Here is a 6,000-nt window from a genome sequence, read left to right as displayed (position 1 = left end):
CAATAAGCCTAAAACCACCATCTTGGCAACACCGTTGCTACTCCTATCCCCTTGATGAAGGCGTGCCGAATGTCCGGGCCTAATACCAAAAACAGACATCGCACCAAAGCCTAACATCTAAAGCCGGTTGTCCCATCCAAGCCACTACCTAGATTGGGTCCCACACCGGTCTGACACACTCCCAGTGAGCACCGCACGCTGCAAGGGCCGTCACCTCCATCATCCCTCGGTCCATCTTCAGAGCATAGTTGATGCACCAACCTTGCCAGGCCTCTATGCCATCAACGCCACCATGACGCCAGACAGCTTCCTCCTCCTGCGCGAGTCCATCTCCGCGCATCAGACACCGAGTCTCCACAGCGCCACACCGTCGAGAACCGCCACCATCAATGTGGAAGATGAAGCACCGCTCCACCAAAGACGCCGTCCTCCGGTCCCACGAGCCCGTGTGCATCTCCAAGAATGATGCCCCCAAGGGGGAAACGACACCATAGAGCCGTCGTCATCCGATCTACTGATCTAGGGTTTCCCCGAAGATAGTATAGAGTGGCCTTGAACTTCTCCACGGGGATGCCTTCAGAAAGGAAACGACGCAGACAGCGTCGCCGTCGCCGGCCTTGGCCATAGTCAAAAGCAGGTTTTCACCCAGATCTGATCGAAGACCTCCATCTCTCGTGCACGGGCCGCCGCCATCCCTGCTGGGATCTCAACGAAGACTCCAAGGAGTGGATCGGCGCCGCGGCATCGTCATCCTTGTGGCCGCCGTCACCGGCCAAGGGTCTCCCCCGATCCCAAGAGCCCCACCATCCAGTCACTGCACACCACCCGGATCCGGCGAGCAAGACCACACCGAAGCCCAGGTCGAGCGGGATAAGGTGAAGGAAATGAAGCTAGCGCAGGTCGATCCAGATCTGGCGGCCGGCCGCCGGATCACGGCCGCCATGAGATCCCACCACCAGGTCCTCGCCTCCCACGCGCCGGCAAGACGAGCAGCTCCAGGAGTGGTTGTCGATCAGAGGCGCCGTGACCGCTGCACCGGCCACCGCCACGGAGGCCGCACGTCCATTACCAAGGCCGCGAGAGGAAGATCCCGCCACCGCTGGCCGCCGGCAGGTGATGGGGTTATGTACCTAGGGTAGGGTCATGGACCTGTTCCAAGTAACTTACCCTAGGACATCCCTAGAAGAGGTCGCCTTCCAGTCGACCAACGAGGATTCACTCGACTGACCTGAAGGACTCGACCACGAAGACTCACTCGACCACCAGGAGGTCAAGAGGCACTCTGCACCGCAACGGCCTGTAATTAAGTAGACTTTATGATAGTAAAGGCACTTTATGTGGGGCGTTACCAGTAACGCCCCAGACTTAACTCACCTTAAACCCTCTCCTACGTGGGCTGGCTGGGGTCCTGGCGCACTCTATATAAGCCACCCCCCTCCACAGGCAGAAGGGTTCGGCACCTTGTAATCCATACATTCATAATCCACTCGACCGCCTCCGGGCTCCGAGACGTAGGGCTGTTACTTCTTCCGAGAAGGGCCTGAACTCGTACATCCTTTGTGCTTACAACCTCTCCATAGCTAGAACCTTGCCTCTCCATACCTACCCCCCACTCTACTGTCAGGCTTAGAACCACGACAGTTGGCGCCCACCGTGGGGCGGGTGTTTTAGCGATTTTGTGGAGAAGTTGCGATTCTTCCGAGTACTTTCATCATGGTGTCTGCTGGAATTTTGGTCGAGGGTCAAGAGATCCGTCTCGGCGCTCTCGCCTTCATCGCCGACGACTCCGCATGGCTCCAGGAGGCTCCACTCGACGTAGATGCGCTCCCCGTCCGCGGTGCGACGCATTTTCGCGCATGTGTCCGCGGCGTTCTGCTGCGGCAACCATCGACCCAGTATCGGTCGGCTCCTCCATCTTTCACTCTCCCGGTCTCCCGCCAGCGCAAGCGCTCAGGCCGGTCGAGGCTTCAGCGATGGGTGAGTCACGCGGTGGCTCGCCAGTCGGCCACTACACAAGTTGCGGCAATCGAGCCCAACGAATCTCTCTACGGCTTGTTCGATCAGTCGACTGGCTCCGGAGAGACTGCATCCGAGTGCGGAAGCAGTGATCCAGCGGCGGAAATCTTGATGGTCGACGGGCCCCACAGTCCTCCTGGCTTCGCCCGTGGTGGTGGAGCAGGTGACGGCGGCGACCCTGCACGAGGCTACGAAGAGTACCAGCCCGAGCCACTCGACTCTCTGCAAAGAGAAGAGCTTCGCCGCAGGAACGAGGATCCCCTGCGTATTCCCATCGCAGGAGAAACCCCCGAGGCTCGTGCCTTGGAGGAGGCGCGTCTGGCCAATTTGGCCGAGCGCACTCGACTGGAGAACCTTCAGCGAGCACTCGACGAGCGCGCGCGGCAACGAGTTCCCGACACCAGTCGACGTCAACTCTTCCCGCCGACTCAGGTATATCGAACCCCAATTCAGAATTTAGCAGCTGCGACCCGTATAGCAGAGTCCATTCAGCCTTCGCAGTCAGAGGCTGGCAGAGGTTTGCTGCAGATCAGGGATCTGCTCCGGGCAGCAGGAGATCAGAATTCAGCCGTGTCTCAGTCGCGCAATAGAATTCACAGTCGATCTGTCACTGTGAATACGGTTCAGTCGGCTCACAGCCCCAGATCGCCTCCGCGGCGCGAAGGGCGTGAGAATCGGCGAGATCAATATGGCGACAGACTCGACCGAGATGATAGGCGTCAAGTGCCCTATTCCCCTCCGAGGGGTGGGTCTTACGCTCCTCGGCAGCCAGATGATAGGCGTCAGTACAGTACAGGGCGTAGGGTTCCAGTTGACCCCAGAGAGCCAGGCTTCGACGCGCGATCCATTATCGTGCAAGGGTTGGTCGACCGGAACAGAGCCCATCGAGGCGCACTCGACAGAGATGTGCCCACGAGCAGTTGAGTACATGTTTCTGGTCCTGAATGTTTCAGCAGAGCTATCAGAGCCGCAATTATCCCCCCCAATTTCAGGTTGGCAACAGGAGTCAGCAAGTTCACTGGTGAGTCTAAGCCTGAAACTTGGCTTGAAGACTACCGAGTGGCAGTTCAGATTGGTGGTGGGAACGACGAGGTGGCCATGAAGCATTTGCCCCTCATGTTGGAAGGTTCTGCCAGGGCATGGTTGACTCAATTGCCTCCTAGCAGCATTTACACTTGGGAAGATCTGTCCCGAGTGTTCGTCAGAACGTTCGAAGGGACTTGCAAGCGACCAGCGGGATTGACAGAGTTGCAAGTCTGCGTGCAGAAAACCAATGAGACTCTCAGAGAGTATATTCAGAGGTGGATCACTTTGCACCACACTGTGGAAAATGTCTCTGACCATCAGGCAGTATGCGCCTTCAAAGATGGTGTCAAGAACAGAGAACTGAGTTTGAAATTTGGTCGAACCGGTGACATGACCTTGAGTCGGATGATGGAGATTGCTACCAAGTACGCCAACGGCGAAGAAGAAGACCGACTCCGAAGCGGCAAGCACAAGCCGAGTCAGTCAGAAAAAGGAAACACCAGTCGGAAACAGAAGCGAAAGGCTGAACCGGCAGCTCCTGGAGAGGCTCTGGCCGTGACTCAAGGAAAGTTTAAGGGGAAACCAAAAGGATCCTGGAACCCCAAGAAGGTAAAGGATAAAGAAGGGAACGACGTGATGGATATGCCGTGTCATATTCACACGAAGAAAGATGAAGAGGGGAATATCATTTACCCAAAGCACACCACTCGCCAATGTCGACTCCTGATCCAGCAGTTTCAGGGAAAACAGTCTAAGGACAAGGAGAAGGAGCCAGACAAGGCCGAAGACAAAGAGGACAGTGAGGGAGGATATCCGCATATCAACTCCACTCTGATGATCTTCGCAGATGTGGAAAGCAGAAGTCGACTGAAAGTGATTAACCGAGAGGTTAACATGGTTGCCCCAGCAAAGGCAAATTATCTGAAGTGGTCTCAAACACCCATCACATTCGACCAATCTGATCACCCGACTCATATTGCCACCCCTGGGAGGCAAGCTTTGGTGGTCGATCCAGTTGTCGAAGGCACTCGACTGACAAAGGTGCTGATGGACGGTGGAAGTGGGCTGAATCTGTTATATGCAGACACGTTGAAAGGTATGGGCATTCCGATGTCCCGACTGAGCACTAGTAACATGAGCTTCCATGGAGTTATACCAGGGAAGAAGGCCGAGTCACTCGGCCAGATAGCTTTGGACGTAGTGTTTGGCGATTCAAAGCATTTCCGCAAAGAAAAGTTGACGTTTGAGGTCGTGGATTTTCAAAGTGCATACCATGCCATTTTGGGGAGACCAGCCTATGCACGGTTCATGGCTCGACCATGTTACGTGTACCTCAAATTGAAGATGCCCGGTCCCAAAGGTGTGATCACTGTCACCGGCGATAGGAAAAAGGCGGAGGAGTGCTTTCAGAAGGGCTCCAAGATTGCCGATTCCCAAGTGACAGCGGTCGAGTTCGAAGAATACAAGCAAAACGCAGATCCGAGTGACTTGCTGCGATCCAAGAAGCCCGCCACAGAATCTGCATTCCAGTCGTCCGGTGAGACGAAGCCTGTTCACATTCACCCGACCGACCCCGAAGCAGCTCCGACCCGCATCTCCACAACACTCGACCCAAAATAGGAAGAAGCGCTCATCCAGTTCCTCCGTGAGAACTAGGACATTTTTGCATGGAAGCCCGCTGACATGCCAGGTGTTCCCAGGGGACTGGCTGAGCATCGCCTAAGAGTCGACAAGTCTGCGAAACCAGTCAAAGAGCATCTTCGGCGGTCCGCCGTCCAGAAGAGAAAGGCCATCGGTGAAGAAGTGGCTCGACTGTTGGCGGCAGGATTTATCCGAGAGATATTCCACTCCGAGTGGCTCGCTAATGTCGTCATGGTTCCTAAGAAGGACAAATCGCTCCGAATGTGCATTGATTTCAAGCACATCAACCGGGCCTGCCCGAAAGATCACTTTCCTCTCCCTCGCATAGATCAAATTGTTGACTCGACCGCGGGATGCGAGAGGTTGTCTTTTTTAGATGCTTACTCCGGGTACCACCAGATCCGTCTGTATGGGCCCGATGAAGTAAAAACAGCTTTCATCACTCCATTCGGGTGCTTCTGCTATATCACCATGCCATTCGGCCTCAAGAATGCCGGAGCCACATTTATGCGAATGATCCAGAAGTGTCTACTCACTCAAATCAGTCGGAATGTGGAAGCTTATATGGATGATATTGTTGTCAAGTCACGAAAAGGTTCCGACCTGCTCGCTGATCTTGCTGAGACATTTGCCAACCTCAGAAGGTATGATATCAAGCTCAATCCATCAAAGTGCACATTTGGAGTTCCTGGTGGCAAGTTACTCGGTTTTCTCGTTTCCGAACGGGGAATCGACGCCAACCCAGAAAAGATTGGCACTATTCTCCGAATGAAACACCCTGTGCGAGTGCACGATGTCCAGAAGCTTACTGGATGCTTGGCCGCATTAAGTCGATTCATCTCACGACTCGGTGAAAAGGCATTGCCTCTTTACCGACTGATGAAGAAGGCTGACAAGTTCGAGTGGACTCCAGAAGCTGATGCAGCGTTTGCCGAGCTAAAAGCTCTGCTCTCCACCCAGCCGGTGCTTGCTGCTCCAATCAGCAAAGAGCCTCTGTTGCTCTACATCGCAGCCACAGGACAAGTCGTCAGTACTGTGCTAACGGTCGAGCGGGAAGAAGAAGGAAAAGCTCTCAAAGTTCAGCGCCCAGTGTATTATTTGTCTGAAGTCTTGACTCCATCCAAGCAGAGATATCCTCATTATCAGAAGCTTGTGTATGGAATATACATGACCACAAAGAAGGTTGCTCATTATTTCTCTGACCATTCAATCACAGTCGTCAGCGACGCTCCACTATCAGAGATTTTGCACAACAGAGATGCAACTGGTCGAGTGGCCAAATGGGCGATTGAACTTTTTCCCCTTGATATCAAGTTT

This window comes from Triticum aestivum, chromosome 7B (assembly GCF_018294505.1).
Source record: "Triticum aestivum cultivar Chinese Spring chromosome 7B, IWGSC CS RefSeq v2.1, whole genome shotgun sequence".
NCBI lineage: Eukaryota > Viridiplantae > Streptophyta > Magnoliopsida > Poales > Poaceae > Triticum > Triticum aestivum.
This window is presented reverse-complemented; position numbering follows the sequence as displayed.